The following is a 17,821-nucleotide window of genomic DNA, read 5'->3' as shown; positions in this document are numbered from 1 at the left end:
GTGGGCAGGAGCTGGGACCGAACGATGGGAGCTCACCCCGCCGCGGGGATTCGAACCGCCGACCATACGATCGGCAAGTCATAGGCACTGAGATTTTACCCACAGCACCACCCGCGTCCCTCATACAAGTTATACTTTGCCATTATTACCCATATGGCAAATACTGGCTGGCCTAGACCAAGTCAAACTAATGGTCCATCTCGCATAGCGCTGCTGCCCACCCTGATCTGGCAGGAGCTCTCAGGTGTACCAGGCAGGTGTCTTTCGCAGCCTAACACCTGGTGATGCCAGAAATTGAACCTATGATTCTTGCATGCAAACAGCTGCTCTAACCGGGAGCCCTTAGCCCCTCTACATGTATTGTGCACGCATAGTTAGTCATGGGGATTCAGGCATGGCACAGTATCCAGAACTCAAATCCACAGCAAATCTTGAACTGGCAGCCTAAGAACTGTGAGGCAAATATTCTCCTTGTGGGTCACCACACACAACACCCAAGTGTTCTTTTTTAAAAAAAGTCTGGAGATGAATTAGTAAATAGTAAATACGCGGGTGGTGCTGTGGTCTAAACCACTGAGCCTCTTGGGCTTGCCGATCAGAAGGTTGGCAGTTTGAATCCCTGCAACGGGGTCAGCTCCTGTTGCTCGGTCCCTGCTCCTGCCAACCTAGCAGTTTGAAAGCACGCAGTGCAAGTAGGTAAATAGGTACCGCTCTGGCGTGAAGGTAAACGGCGTTTCCGTGCGCTACTCTGGTTTTGGTGTTCCATTGCACCAGATGCGGCTTAATCATGCTGGCCACATGACTTAGAAAAACTGCGGACAAACACCGGCTCCCTCAGCCAGTAAAGCGAGATGAGCGCTGCAACCCCAGAGTTGTCTGTGACTGGACTTAACTGTCAGGGGTCCTTTACCTGTACTTTTTTTTTTTTTTGTCAAAACATAATCTTCAATCATACACCCCTTTGAAGGAGATTGCCAAAATAATAGTACAGTGGTACCTCGGGTTACATAGGCTTCAGGTTACATACGCTTCAGGTTACAGACTCCGCTAACCCAGAAATAGTACCTCGGGTTAAGAACTTTGCTTCAGGATGAGAACAGAAATTGTGCTCTGGCAGCAGGAGGCCCCGTTAGCTAAAGTGGTGCTTCAGGTTAAGAACAGTTTCAGTTAAGAACGGACCTCCGGAACGAATTAAGTACTTAACCCAAGGTACCACTGTAATATGAAAAAGCAAGGTCAAAGTCTGCAAAGGCTCATAGTGATGAAGCTCAGCCTCTCTTTCCACCTGAATTAATCACTGATAGGGGAGGAGGAAAATGGTGGTGGAGGAAAACCTCTGAAACCCTTCTGTTTCCACACAATGTAGGGTACAAGCAAATCTAGAGCAGGCCTGCAGAGAGCCAGTGTGGTGTAGTGGTTAAGAGTGGCAGACTCGTAATCTGGTGAACCGGGTTCGCGTCTCCGCTCCTCCACCTGCAGCTGCTGGGTGACCTTGGGCTAGTCACACTTCTCCGAAGTCTCTCAGCCCCACTCACCTCACAGAGTGTTTGTTGTGGGGGAGGAAGGGAAAGGAGATTGTTAGCTGCTTTGAGACTCCTGAAGGGGAGTGAAAGGCGGGATATCAAATCCAAACTCCTCTTCTTCTTCTTCTTCTTCTTCTTCTTCTTCTTCTTCTTCTTCTTCTTCGTCTTATTCAACTGCTTGTGACCTCCCCAAGCCAAATGCTTGGAAGCAAATGGTCAAATGCTGTTCGGTTCTGTTATCTCAATTCCATATTGTTACTGGCAGGAAACTGAGTTTGCCTACCGCACTCTGAACACTTGAGGCCCATGGCTGGTTCTGTACAAAGCCACAGGGAAGCAATTCAGGTGCGATCTACATTAGTTTGCCCTCAGGTGATAAAATGTTAATAGCCCCCACAAACATTTGATACTAGTAGCATCTCTATCTAAAAGCGCCATCCAAGCCAAAATATAGATTAAGACTGCAAGTGTACAGAAATGGTAGGCTGGCCCTATATAACATAATCCCCTCCTCATTTCTTACCCTCTTTATTCATCCCCTTTAAGTCTTCACATAAGATGCACGTTAAAAAATATTGTCGAGAACAGCCAAGACCATTCTTTCAAATACCCAGCAGAACTACAACAGTAATTGACAAGAAAGAATGATTTTGCAAGTGAGCAGTAGCGAGAAGACTGAAAGCAGGAAAAACAAAGGAGCAGATGGAGGAGGTGGCAAACCAAGCCAAGAAGGAGACAGTTCTAAGGCGCATATGCTGCCTTGAATTATTCAAGGTTATGATCTAAAAGGGAATTTATTACAAACGAGTATTGCCAGGTGCCAAAAATTCACCTGAAGTTAGCTGGGATCTTATTACCCTGCAGCCCCACTGTATTTAACCGACATCCCTTACTGCAAACCTCATTCATGGAGATGGAATGGGTATGAGGCAAAGAACAGGAGATGATTTTGCAATGTAAAATTGTCCTGCTGGCAGCTCCATGCACTATTTGTTATTGTCACAGATCTTATGCCTGGTGTCTTAAAAGCCTCTTTTGAGTTGTATGCCAATTTTACATCAGCTTCAGTCCTGAAAGAGCAATTGGGTGTCTTCCCAAATGCCTGAGGGATACTTGAAGAGTGAAACTTACTTGAAGACCAACATTTTGCTACTCAAGGGAGATATTTGCTTAGACATCAATAAACAGGATGTAAAGCTCATGTCAACAAAAAGTTACATATCAGGCCTCAGATTAGGCCTGCACAATTCTTTATCTGCTAAACAAAAAATGCAGCCTATCAACCCAATGCCACCAGCCTCTTAGGTCCTTGATAAATCAGCTGTTTTTGCTAATGCCTGTGATGACCAAAACAGAAGGCTTGTTAGGAACCTAGCAGGCAACATTATATGACTATTGGGCTATGTGTGGCTTGGAAGGTCAAAAGCCTTTGCATTGGGGCCTATGCATATTGAGCCTAATTGGCTAAGTCCAAACTTTGAACACTTTGATTTTGTGGGACAGAGACTACCTGGAGGCTTGTATGAAAATGTGACCCACTCACAAGCCAACCGTGGTGGAACTCAGGTGTGGGCTGGACTTGTACAATCTTGTTCTTTAACTACTGAGCGAAGTACCATGTGAAACGATGTTGAAAAGTCAGAGATGGTCCAAAAACAAGTCTACAGTTTGTTCAGGCACCAAGTCATTATTGTGCTGGAACATCTGCAGTAATTCTGCAGCCCAGCTCATCAACTGGTCCACATAGCTTCCAAAATAGATGCCTGAGGAAAGGGTTGCCCAAGATTGCCCAGGGGACTCATTAAATCATTATGTCCTTAAGGCACTCGGCTATCAACCGGAGCCTAGCTGTTATTATAAACCTGTTCTTGCCTAGGAGACTCCTAAGAGAGGGTTAGCTGTACAAAATCTCTTGCCCAAGGGCGAATTCCTTGAGAACGCAACTGAACTTCATTTTTTATGATATATCCACACTGCACATGAACTGGCAGAATTGACTGAACTACCTCTGGATATAATCTAAATAATTATTTCCTTGACAAGGAAATGAGAAGTGTGTGTATGTGTAGGCATAATTAAAAGCCCAAATGGCAAATGATACTGAGTTTGGCTTGGGGAAATCCACCACACGTTTAATTCTAAAAATCTGACAACCTAGTTATGTTATTAAGGATGACTCTCCAAGCTGCATTCATGAGGAAACTGTGAAACACAATGAAGAAAATTCCTCTGATATTGTGAGATGTTTCAGAAGTACATATAGGTCTATCACATGTATTATATTATCAGTACAATGGCAAGAAGCTGGTTTTAGCTAGATTCCAAGTGTTCTTGCTATCCTCTTTTGCTAAATTGTAAAAAGGTTCTTAATGTTGTATATATTCTGCTTCACATTATTGTCAACTGGAAAAAAGATTAAATGCAGAATAGGCTGAGCATTGCAGGTTTCATAACACGTTGAGAGCCTGATAACTGCCCTTGAGCAGAAACATGAAAATTCTGATATATTCATTCTATACAAATTGTGTTATCTAAAATAAGTCTCCCGCTTTGCTAATATAAGGATTACTTTATGTTGGTCATATTGCATAAGATCTACAGGTGTAATGCTAGAAAAGAATTGGCCTGGATTCCACTTGCTTCTTCTTTGTCTCTTGATGCCTTTGTGTCACTGGAGATATTTTGCTTCCTCCAGTACTATCGTGACTGAACCAATATCGTAAGTCCCAAAAATGGACACGGGGCACAATGAGAGACCCTATAGACCTTATGAATGCCCCAGTGCTTTTGTTTCCACTCCATCATACGGTGTTTTCTGCCATCCCATAATGTCTAGGAACATGGCATCTTCAAAATGAGAGTTGAGATTCTCAAGGTTAACTAAATCCCACAGGAGAGAACAGATTACATGCTTTTAAGGAAAGCCGACCAGCAGACAAAATATACACCTATTAATTTTTGTTGTTGTTGTTTAGTCGTTTAGTCGTGTCCGACTCTTCGTGACCCCCTGGACCAGAGCGCGCCAGGCACTCCTGTCTTCCACTGCCTCCCGCCTATTAATATATACATGTATTAAATAGTTCCTTATAAATGCAATCAACTTAAAAGCACAGGAGAAAACTGCTCTTTGAAAATTACTGTTGTTTCCTACAAAGAGTATTTAATCTGCCATTAACAGTAATCACAAAGAAGAACAGTTGGGAAATACAAATATAATCAAATGACTTATAACCTAACCCTCCATACTGTTTGCCTGCCGTCCTGTGATCTTCTCGATCACAGAGCGGGAAACTTGATGATCTTCAGATGTTGCTGGACTACAACTCCCATCGTCCTTGACGACTGGTCATGCTGGCTGAAGCTGATGGGAGTTGGAGTTCAAGTTTCCTCACCTCTGCTCGAGACCAACATAGAATTTAGAATGCTTAGCACACTGAAGTTTACACCTTCAACAAAGTCTGCAAACAATTAGTTAAGCATTGGAGGATAAATTATTTTAACTCATCACATCAAATTAACCAAACAGGCAAAGGCTGAAGTGCCAAAGCAGCTTTTAAATTACAGATTTCTTAAGGGCATTCTCAGTGCACAAACATCTTCGCTGATGCCTTTGTTGAGCTTCACACATTTAGAGTTTTATACCTCTTTCTGCCACTAATTAGTACAATTCAGATGAAATCAATGCCACACTTACAAAAGAATTATATTAGCTAGATTGCCATATTGCTTTTACTTGGTAACTCAGAATACCACAGTAACAAACCTCCCTACCCCTCAAATATCCTAATCAAAGAATCTGAGCCTTTGAATTAACACATGATACATGCAATTCAGTTCCGGGCCTTTCAATGCTACAAGGGAGCTTTGTAGATTAGGAGGATAATCCTTCGGGTTTTGGATTTTGGTGAAGACAATACCTTTTCTGAAAGTTTCAGCTTTGTTTGAAACTTCAAAGCATATATAAAGACTTGCTCCCAGATCATGGTTTCTATTGTTTTGGAGACATGGATTGCACTTCCAAACAATCAGCAAAACAGAGTTTTGTGCTACATGTCTGCTTCCGCTTTTTGACTTTTCAGCACTCACATGCAGTGAGTCTAGCAATGGTCATACAATCACAGATATCATCTGCATTAAACAACGGCTAGTACAAATCATAGTTGGCAAATCTATTTCAAACCATGTTTTCTGATTCTGGCTTGCTGACCAATTTCAAACTATAGCTGATCAATTTGAACAGTTTGCCAAACCTTCATAATATGAACATATGCAACCATTAACTCTAATTACTACTAGAGCTGAGCTGAAAGAGGAAGTAGTTTCCATTAACATTTTCAGACACTGAAAATGTGCAGGTGTGGCTAATTTCTCAGTCAGGAGGCAAACAATAAGAAAGAACTATCTGTGCTGAATTCATCACTTGTGATGAAGACTTATTACACCATAAGAGCTGTAGTGTGTTCCACTGTAATAGTATTGTTTCCTGCGCTAAGGATATCTTAAGTCAAAATTGTATTCCTTGAAGGATCCTATTGCCATTCCTGTTCTGAATGTTTAATGTAGTGGGAATCGACAACAATTTTAAAACAACATAGATGGAACCAATTGTGCTAGCTCAGAGCTCAAGTGAAGCAGCAGCTGAAAGTCACATCTTCAACCACTGATAAAAGAAAATAGAATTAACTGTCTTCAATAAGTACTGTATCCGATCTGAGTTGCTGAGGCAACTCAGGATAGCTAGTCTGGAAAAAATTAATAACGTATCAATGCAACTGGCCATAACTACATATTTTTCACTACCCTGATATTTAAGAAAGGTTCCTTTTCAAGATACGTGTGTAGCAGGTAATGATACTGTCTGTTGTTTCATTTAATAAATGGCACCGTTCAATGGTTTTGGTGAATGACCAAAGAACTTCAGCCTACTGCAAATGTGACTGTGATATATGTTTCACAGTGAATGCAGTGTCCTTTTGGCACAGAAACATTGCCACAAGACAAATTGTGGAAAATGACTGGTTTGGTGACAAAAATCAACTGTTATCAGAGCTATTCATTTGTTTCCCCTCCAACTTCACTTTGCTCTCATACAGTAATCAAGGAAATTGTACATAGTTTCAAGTTTTAAATATATTGGAAGGCTATATAGTGCTTTTTAAGACAAAGCGTCCCAGCTGAACATTGCAAAGGCCTCATCAGTATTCCAAGAAACTCGCAACTGCCCTGCAATGCAACTACTGTACATTGTGACAGAAAGCACTTCCTTTTAAATGCCCTCATTCATCATTCATGAATGAAGAAGGATGGGTCATACTAGAAGGGCAAATAACTGGAATTCAGAACAGCTGAGTTCTGTTGCTGCCTAAAACAAAACAAAAAATCATATTACAGATATCCTGTGTTGTTAACTTTTACGACACCCCTTTTTTTTTTGGCCAGTATGCCATTTTTCTCGATTGCATAAAGATGGTTATTTCTGCTTCATAAGACTTTACAGTGAAACAGAAATATTTGTAATGGGAAAACAAATCCCTTTACATGTTTCCCGTATTTACCTGCCATGCCGAACTGGCACTGGTCAAGAGTTTGTCTTTGCAAGAAGGAAACACCTCTCTGGATTCAAAATGTTTTAACCTCACTGATTTGCCTTGTACCCAGACACTTGCACACATGTAAAGAAGCACACATGGTGCTTGCAGTTATCCTTTGTTATGAGAACTCGCCCTCTTCTTTCTGTGTCTGCCTTGGGTTCCCTCTCTTGATGATATATTTTCCATTATGAGACTTGTTCAATAGTTTGTCACGGGACTTGCCCTATCTTCAGGCAGAGTGAAGCCCCACCTCAGACTGCCAATACTGCAGAAGCAGTATCATAGACTAGAATTATTATTAGTTCAGACCTGCCAAAAAAGTTGAAAAACATCTTCATGTATGCGACAATGGCCGTGAGAGTTCTGGTAGCACAAGGATGGAAGACTGAAGAAACCCCAACTAAAGAATCATGGCAAGAAAAATTGATGGACTATGCAGAACTGGCAAAACTGACATATAAGCTACGGGACAAGGATAACTGTGACTTCAGAGATGAATGGGAACCCTTTACAAAGTATCTGAAGACGCAACAAAGCGAACTGGACTCCTTGGGAGGTTTTGAATAAACATTCACAAACTTTTTATTGATAATCAGCTAAATAGTTTGAGGATCTATATAACTTGTAACATGCAGAAAATAGCATTATTGGAGAAACCAAAGACTGGAACTGAGGGAAATTGGGGGGTGGGGGTGGGTGGGTTTTGTGTGGGAGGGGGGAGGGAGGAAAAAGGAGGGGGGGAAACAAGGATGATATGTTTTTGGATAATATGTCTTGTTATAATTTTGAATATATTTTTTTTTTAAAGAATTATTATTAGTTCAACTGGGTTTTCACTTTATATGAAACACCCCTCTTTTCAGGAAGTTTGGCAAATTTCATTCATTCATGTCAAATATCTGGATGGTGACGGCTTACATTCAAGAACATGGTGGCCTCAATATTGTGCACCCTTATCTAAATGATGTCAGATTCAAAGGTGGGGAAACTTCCCAAACGTATCAAAGCCAATAACTAAATAACCCATAATTACAGAGTTACTTGATTTTATTTTTGCATTAGGAGAACAGCTGCTGAAGACAAATATTTGCATAGCAAAATAATTATGGAGAACAAACAAATGTTAACTATTCCCGTGACTTGAGAGCAACAGCAACGTACACCAATATATTTTTGGAGACTAATCTTTTTGTTTTATTGTGGAAAGATTCACGTATAATGGGAATATGTAAGCTACAGTCAAAGTGATGGATCGCCATCGTTTGTACCAAGAGGATTCTAGCCTTTAAAAAGCCTATTAACTGATCCCTGCTTCGTATGAGTCACTATAGAACATTCCATTAGGATGTATTTTTCTGGGCATGATTTTTGTGTCGCTGATGAATCATTCATCAGTGAGTCAGTCTTCACTACAGAAAAGAAAGGTGTGTGCTTTCTTCTCTAACAGAAGATCACACCCAAACTAAGGACGAGGGAGGCTATTCTGCTCTCCCATATATTTAAACACAGACCTACACCAACTACATAAGCAGGCGTCTGGTTTTAAGAGCAAAAGGGATGTGTGGCAGTGGAGTACAAAACTCCATCTCCAGCTGCCTACCAAACCCCTAGGCACTTGTGGGTATTTGGCTGCTTCTTCCCTTCTTCCCAGCATGCCTTTCTGTAAAGACTTTCTTTTTCTGTCCCTCAAACACGCCCCCATCACCATGGCACCCTCTGTCTGCCCAGGCCCAAGATTCCTCTTAGATGGGCCATCAACACATTTTATCACGTTCATGCCTCTATTATTAAGCTTGGAAGGAAGCTTAGCCTATACTTTTCCACTTGGCCTCCAACCTTCCATTCAATGCTTCAAATAATCAAAACCCTAAAGGTAAAGGTAAAGGGACCCCTGACCGTTAGGTCCAGTCGTGGCCGACTCTGGGGTTGCAGCGCTCATCTCGCTCTATAGGCCGAGGGAGCCGGCGTACAGCTTCCGGGTCATGTGGCCAGCATGACTAAGCCGCTTCTGGCGAACCAGAGCAGCGCACAGAAACACTGTTTACCTTCCCGCCGGAGTGGTACCTATTTATCTACTTGCACTTTGACGTGCTTTTGAACTGCTAGGTTGGCAGGAGCAAGGATCAAGCAACAGGAGCTCACCCTGTCGCTGGGATTCGAACCACTGACCTTCCGATCAGCAAGCCCTAGGCTCTATAACAGTATGTTCTTTTGTCTGTCCTCAGTTTCCCAACATTCAGATTGATTAGGTAACCCTGTCTTCTACTATTATATGTAAGGAAGGAAAACTTCTCCTTAGCCACTTGCTGCACAACATGCATAATTTTATACACCTTGCGTGCATTCCAACTCCCCATTTTTCTAAAACCAAAAGGCCCCAAATCTTGTAACTTTTCCCCATAGGCCAGTTGTTTCAGGCAGTTGTTTCATCTCCCTGGTCATTTTGGATGCCCTTTTCTGAACCTTTTCCAGCTCTGCAATATTCTTTCTCATGTGCAGCAACCAGAACTGTGTGCACAGTATTAGTATTAAAATAATAATAATAATAAATTTTATTTATATCCCGCCCTCCCCAGCCGAAGCTGGGCTCAGGGCGGCTAACAACAATCAAAATAGTCCAAAACTATTCTAAAAACATTCTAAAAATTCTAAAAACATTCATTATGAAATTAATTAAAATCAAATTAAAATCAAATTAATGGCAACCATCAAGCAAAATTCTGTGCAGATTGCCAGAGGAGGGGGTCAGGCTGCGCCCTGACCAAAGGCCAGGCAGAACAGCTCTGTCTTGCAGGCCCTGAGGAAAGATGTCAAGTCCCGCAGGGCCCTAGTCTCTTGTGACAGAGCGTTCCACCAGATTGGAGCCGCGGCCGAGAAAGCCCTGGCTCTAGTTGAGGCCAGCCTAACCTCTCTGTGTATCCACACCAGAGATTCCTATAAAGACATTAAGATGATGGGTGTTTCAATTCCTTTCCATAAGGATGCTGGGGGTTTTTTCTACACAAGCTGAAGGCACAGTGGCTCAACATTTGCACTGAGCAAACCACAGCCCCCAAATCTCTGTCCTGGTCAGTCACTGCCACTGCTTTTGTACAAATTGCGTCCTATTTCTTTTTGCTTCTTCCACTTCAGCATGCACAAAATCCTCAAAGGAAAGGAAAAGAGCTTGCAAAGACCACATAATCTGCTTCCCAAAAGGCAACTATTCCAGTACTGCGATGCCCCTCATTTAAACTTTTCCTTTGAAAAGAAATTATTTGCTCAGGAGCCAGAATTAGCTCAGCTACAAAGGGTTTGTATTTCCCTCCGATTATTTAGTCTTATAAACAAGAGCTCTGGACGACACTTTGTCAGGACAGACATAAGAATATTGGCAGGAAACCATTTCATAGAATGAAAACACCCTGTGCACCATTTAATGGCGCTCAATTGTGCCTTAGTTTCTCTGGTTAGTTTCCAGGTAGGCATCAGAGGGACAGGTGAGGCACTGAATCCATCTCTAGTGGCCTGGATGGCGCAAATGGCCCCTTGGCTTTTTCCCTCCGATAGCTGCCTTACGGCTCACCCACACTCATCTTCATCTGCACTTTCCAGTCACAGGTGTGAAGAAGAAGAAGAAGAAGAAGAGGAAGAAGAAGCAGCTCTTAAATGGTCTCAGCAATCCATGGAAACCCCTAATTGCCATTTGTTCCGATTCTGCATCAAAGAGCAGCTTTTTCCTGGGGAAAGTGGTGAAGCAAAAATCAAAGGGCTCAGACATGGACTGGGAAAGCGTGGACCTGTGCCTAGAAAACGTGGGGCAAAATGTAAGTGTGGATGAGCCCTTAATCGTGGCCATTCCCAGCAGGTCATTATACACCTTATACCTGTATTTGCTTGCTTTCCTCTCCCCTTTCCCTTCTTCTTTTATGGATGTATCTATTAATTTGTAATGTCATTCTGGCACAGATCCATCTGCTTCATTGCTTCTACTTATTAATAAATCAATGTACTCAGGTACACTGAAGTTTTTGGCACAGTGGCAGCGAAGCCCGTATCGTGCCACACACTGCTCTTCTTGCAAATGCAAGCAAATTCTTTCATCCATGACCTGCTCCCAACTATTCAAGCCGTCTTAAAAGGAGGTCAGCAAGCCAACAGAAACCGGGAACCTAAATAAAGCTTGTAGATCAACACTGTCACCCTGAATGAGGCCAAGTTCAGAGCAGGGAACTGGTTAAACAAATCCAGGAGCACTTCCAGCAAAAAAGTAGTAACTGCTTCCTGAAACTTGATTTAAATGCTACTGTCTCTATGTTTTGGTGCCTGAAAACTGCTTTAGCAACTGGGTGTTTGCAGTGCATAAGGAATGTCCTAGTTACATGCAGCACTCAAAGTACGGTGAAAGCCCTAAGAGGATATAAAGTGCTGACACACACCACTAGGATCAGTACGGGGATTTCAAACATCACATCTGGCACCATGCAAAAAATGTTCTGGGGTGGATTCCTCTTAGGTCCTGCACTATTTAAATCAATCCCAATTCTCTCACCTGCATGTCACCAACAGGCTGTTCACAATTTTGAAGTCAACACTTTCTCTGCATAACACAAGCAAGCACAAGGAAACAACTTAAAGGTGATTTACATGCACATATGTAAACTTGGATTTTCATCATCATCGTTATTAATTACTTATCGCCATCGCCATTTGGTTAAGGTGCAGGAGTTTGGGGTCGAAAGGAAGCGAGTGAACAAAACGCAGAAAGAAGGTCTGGGGAAAGTTCTGCGACCTTGATTGCGCTTATACAAGGTCTTGAGAAAGAAAAAATACAAGCGCTAATGGGGGTAATTTGTCAATAGGTAGCCATCAGCTTGAGGTTTGTGGAGACCTCATTTATCAAGAGGAAAACTTTGCCAAGAGGATTGCAGGGGGGAAAATGTATTCTACATTAAAACACCATTACACCCAGGTGATTTCAGCCTTCAGATGTGTATGTCAAGTTAATCTTTTTAGACATTTTCCTGAAAGGAGTATTTCCTCTTTTGGAGAATGGAAAATGCTTGCCCTCTCGTCCAACATATATGATCAGAAGTTGTGGAATCTGGGTGAGACATTTCCTTCCTTCAAACCACAACCAGGCAGCATTCTGCCCTAAGGGCTATGTAAAGATTGGAATCCAGAGACTGGGGTGTTCTTGGCTTTTGGGTTCTCTTTCTTTCCATGCCACCCAAAAATCTGCTCCTGGGGGGTTAGGAGACCCTTCTGGAATAGTGTGGGCGGTGGCATGGCAAACATCAACATCACTTCCATTTGCAAAAACCTCCATGGGATCATCAAAGTCCCTCCTCTGGAAGAAGAGCTCCTCTCCTTCACAGGACACATTTGGCTCCAAATCTGATGGACTCTTACTATTTCCCAGTAAATGCATAGCTCAATACAAATACAAATAATATAAATATAAATATCGCAAAATGAAAACCATCAGTTAGTATTCCACTACTGTTAAACTATTCGGCCACAAATACTGAAAAGAAAGAAAAAGAAAGACTCTGCCACCAATGTTATGGCTCACAAAACTTGTTTAAGGCAGGAGCGGCTAACCTTTTTGGTCCTCAGGCTACATTTGCTGATGGCTATCTGTCAAAGGCAGGCATAGGAACTCGGCCCTCCAGATGTTTTGGGACTACAACTCCCATCATCCCTAGCTAACAGGGCCAGTGGTCAGGGGTGATGGGAATTGTAGTCTCAAAACATCTGGAGGGCTGAGTTTGCCCATGCCTGGTCAAAGGGCTATATGCCAGCATTGGTCATGACCAAAATGTAAGTGGCATACAACCTTTCAGTTTGTGTGTGTGTGTGTGTGTGTGTCCTGGCTGTGCTACCTGGGCTCCCCCTTACAAATGGCCCCCACAATTCTGCCTTTTCAATTCACTTATTGCTTCATAACTGCAAGCAATGGTTAAAAATATTCTCCTTGAATACTGCAAGTGCCTCCCCAACCGTTCCCACACGGGCTTTACATTCACGAACTCTTATAATATCTAGCCTGGCACTCAGTGCAGGTGTTGTGAGCGAAGTGGAAGGGAAACTGAGATCACACAAAGTTTAGGAATAAACAATGCTGCATGCTGTTAGGGGGCTGAATTTCACATATTGATTAGAAGCAACCTGCCAAATCTTTGACTACAAACCTCTGGTGCATTTTCTGTTTTCAGAGCAAACATTGTTATATAATTATACAGCTTCTTGTCTGGAGCAGACAATTATGTAAACCAAGTAGTATGGGTATTATATCCTTTTTACTTTCATCCCTTCCACTTTTTTCTTAAATGTCATTCCCGTAATTTAACACCAAGCAGCCTGTTGCAATTTAAGATAAGAATTGTCAAGACTAAACTGGTTAAATATGTATTCCACTGAAAATACAGTAAAGGTTCTGCATATTTCAGGTCTGTCCTGATTTAGTAACTCCAGGCATGCTTTTAATAGATCAACAAGAGACTCCCTGCATGCCTGTTGTTCCTTCAGACATAATAAGATGCATCCAGCAAATTTAAGAGCAAGCAGCGAGCTGGTAATCCCAGAAGAAATAATTGGGGGAAATAACGTGCAAAACCAAACAGGAAGAAATATATTTAGCACTATGAAACTCTGATCTCTGCTTTTGTATAATTCAGAGGCTTCAACTGCATTAACATAGAGATATTACTTAACAACAGGCAAGATTTCTTTCTGCCACTTCAGTGAGTTATTAAAATAATACCCAGCGATGGATTCTAGAGGTTTTGTAACATTCAAACCTAAATTAGAATGTTCTCAAGGTCCTGGCATATTAACTGACAAAGCCAAAGTTCCCTGGTTCAGAGACAGGAGGGATTTGACTTAATACTAGCCAGAAACTAAGCTCCGAAGATACGAGCGTGCCTGGCCCCCAAGGAGACTTCACAATTGATGCAGCACTTGCTCCTCGTCTCAACTCTGCCACCTCTTTGGGGCTTAGTTTCTGGTTTGCACTAAGTCACAGTTCCCCGCCTTGTCTCAAATGGGAAACTCTGGCCTAATGTCAGATAATAAAATGAACTGGGTTTATATAAGAAAGAGAGAGAACAAACAAAAATGGCCAACATGGAAGTCTCCCACTAATGGTTGAGGTGCATCATATGGAAGAGGCAACAAGGTGGTGGCTTTCCAAATCATATTTGCCATGCACTGCAGTCGGTGATGCTGATGTCCCACATTCTACTAGGCTGCCTTTAAATGTAACCAGGAACAGCTATGCCACAGAAACACTTGACTCAGCTATACAGCTGCAAAGAAAACGTTTTACGTTAGTTGTAAAGTGCAATATACAAATGTGACATTAGATGGCGACAGTGAGCTATGGCAAATTCAATATATTTTTCAAAACTTTTTTTAAAAAGCAGTTTCATAGCATGTTTTTTTAAATATGTGTATAGATTCAACCACTGTCCTCCATGCTAGAAGTCAACTCAAAAGTGCTGGTCAGTTTTGAGATTGTTTGTTTACAACTGGCCTTTTCTTGCTAACACTGGGAAGCTGGAGGTTTCCCCACAGTGCTCTTCCCCCTCCTGCATAACTTTAGACTGTGCTCTCTCTGAAAACAAATATCTGCAACTAACTTTAACCTGCAAAGTGTTTGTGCTTTGGAAAAGGAAAGAAGGAAAAGAAATAGGGCATCTCTAAGTAGCATTCAGCATCTTATAAAGCAGAGACATCACCTTGCCAACAAAGGTCCGTATAGTGAAAGCTATGGTTTTCCCAGTAGTGATGTATGGAAGTGAGAGCTGGACCATCAAGAAGGCTGATCGCCAAAGAATTGATGCTTTTGAATTATGGTGCTGGAGGAGACTCTTGAGAGTCCCATGGATTGCAAGAAGATCAAATCTCTCCATTCTGAAGGAAATCAGCCCTGAGTGCTCACTGGAAGGACAGATCCTGAAGCTGAGGCTCCAATACTTTGGCCACCTCATGAGAAGAGAAGTCTCCCTGGAAAAGACCCTGATGCTGGGAAAGATGGAGGGCACAAGGAGAAGGGGACAACAGAGGACGAGATGGTTGGATAGTGTTCTCGAAGCTACCAGCATGAGTTTGACCAAACTGCGGGAGGCAGTGGAAGACAGAAGTGCCTGGCGTGCTCTGGTCCAGGGGGTCACAAAGAGTCGGACACAACTAAACGACTAAACAACAACAAGTAGCATTACGTCTTTCAGACCTGTCACTCCTAACCTGGCAAATCTGACAGTCACTAAGGAAGAACTAGAGATAACAATGGGACAAAATGTATGGTCAAAACCTGACATTACAGGAGTGGCCTGGCTTTTGCTCTGCATCTCTTCCTGACATTGCAAAATATAAAAGTGTAAAATACATGACATTGTTCACTGTGTTGTGAGCTTCCTTGGTTTACCTCATTGGCAGCCACTTGTAGGGGCTGGGAAAACTTTCAATGTAATGGTTATGGGAAACTGCAGTCAAATAACACTAGTAAACTTAATGTATGAAGGGGTTAAGAAATGTATTCCTGGACTCAGCTAAGTCACACCCCTCACCTGGAAGGAAGTTAAGTTTCCACCTTTGCTCTCTATCTTTCACCATATGAACTCACCAAGATAGGACGTGCCTGAGCTCATCTACTGCAAGCAAGCTCAGGCCACATGCTAAGAGCTATTTCACTATATTTTGTATCACAAGATTTCTGCCTGTGTTTACTTCCTGCTGCACAGAATAACGCATGAATGCAACCTTTGGAGTTAGTAAGAAAAGCATTTAAAATACGTGTGGTCTGGTCATTGCAAAGGATGTAGAGAGGAGAAGCTGTAAGTGGACTAAAATGTGATATTTTAAAGGTCTAACAGCCTATTATTCCCATGTTGCATTGTGCTGCATGATTTTCTGATTTCAAACTCTGCTGGGGGTTCTCTCTTGCTAGAATGTTTAGCCCTGTGTTTTGGGTTTAGGATCTTAGCCCCTGCTTCAGATCTTTTATTAATTACCCACAAGGGAGACCTATATCTATTTTCTGCCGCTATTCCACTCTAAACAATGATAATAACAATACCAAAATCTTAAGCAGCACATATTCTCCTTTTCTTACAGGGTGATATAGCCACATATATTGTTTACAGATGCAGTTTACTAGATGAGGGGGGCTATTTAATCCTTTCCCCCTTGAAAGAGGAAGTATCCTGGGTTAGGAGAGCTATTTAGTCTTCTCTGGTATAGGTGATACACGGAGTTACTACCTCATTAATAGGACGGAATTCATAGCTCAAGCTGGGAGGGATAAAAACAGATTTGTCCTATAAACTTGCTTTACTCTGAAAGAACCTGGCATCAGGAAAATAACAGTTCAGTTGGGGTAGCGGCAGGGATTGTTCTTCTAGTTCCCTGTTGCAGAGTATGTGATTTAGCATTCCAGCTCTGACTTTTTCACATGACTGATTTCTGTAACAGCACAGGTTAATCAAATTTGTACTTCTCCTATCAAAAGCCTCTTCCCCTTTCCTTTCCATACCTTCTCAAATCCACTTTGATTCCTCGCAAAGCTATGGTGGTGTGCAGAAATCAACGCCCCAAGCCAACAGCCTAGCCGCGATTTCAAAACAAAATAGGCTTGCAAGCCTCTTTGTAAGTCATTTTGCAGAAAAGCTGGGAGAGAGAAAATACAGCTGAGGGAAGGGCAACAGTATTTTTCTATGAAAAATCAATACAGCTTTCAGCATAGGATTAAGCTTCTCACCTTTCTCTAAATTTCCTTCATCAATGATAAAGCATGTGGAATGTTACTCTTCAAATGACTGAAGCTGCTTGAAACATTTCCACATATTTTAGAAGCGGCTTTCCTGAATGACAGGATTACTGAACATTTCACCAGCAAAGATGAAATGATATACTTATACGTTCATACTGTCACAAAAGCGATGCCTTAGCTCTAGAATTTCAATTTGGTACAACTCAGCTGCTTTTACTCCAAAAGAATCAACTCCATCAGTTTTTTTTAATAAACTCCTCTCTTAAGAATTCTTCCTAAAGCTCTAGAAACCTGTAAGGCTGAGATGTATAAACGCTGCAGCCAAAAATAAGAATAGTATCAAACTTCTGGAATTGCATTGAAGAACTATGCCTTTTGGAAAGAAGACATGAAATAATAATAATAATAATAATAATAATAATAATAATAATAATAATAATAATGCCCATCTGACTGGGTTGAACACAGCCTTCAGATGTCTTCTAAAAGTCAGATACTTATTTCCTTGACATCTGATGGGAGGGCGTTCCACAGGTTGGGAGCCACTACTAAGAAGGCCCTCTGCCTGGTTCCCTGGAACCTCACTTATCAGTGAGAGAACCACCAGAAGGCCCTCAGAGGTGGACCTCAGTGTCTGGGCTGAACAATGGGGGTGAAGATGCTCCTTCAGGTAGACAGGGCTGAGGCTATTTAGGGCTTTAAAAGTCAGCACCAAACCTTCATATTGTGCTTGGAACCGTACTGGGAGCCAGTGTAGATCCTTTAAGACGGGTGTGAAACAGTCCTGTTAGCCACTCCCAGTCACCAGTCTAGCTGCCACATTAGTTGTCGTTTCCAAGTGACCTTCATAGAGCACATCAAAGTAGTACAGGCAGGAGACAACCAGAGCATGTACCACTCTGGCAAGACAGTGGCAGGCAGGATTTCAGTGTTTAATCTAGGGAAGGGTCTGT

The 17,821-nt window shown here is 42.1% G+C and overlaps 1 protein-coding gene across 4 annotated transcripts in view; it reads right to left on the bottom strand.

Moving 5' to 3' along the window:
* ELMO1 (engulfment and cell motility 1) overlaps nt 1–17,821 on the bottom strand; it is a 312,564-nt gene that overhangs the window by 104,335 nt on the left and 190,408 nt on the right. The window lies entirely within an intron of this gene.

The sequence above is a fragment of the Podarcis melisellensis genome (assembly GCF_964234715.1).
Source record: "Podarcis melisellensis genome assembly, chromosome: 12".
Taxonomy (NCBI): Eukaryota; Metazoa; Chordata; class Lepidosauria; order Squamata; family Lacertidae; genus Podarcis; species Podarcis melisellensis.
Note: the sequence above shows the minus strand (reverse complement) of the source record. Positions and strands in the feature narration are given on the sequence as shown.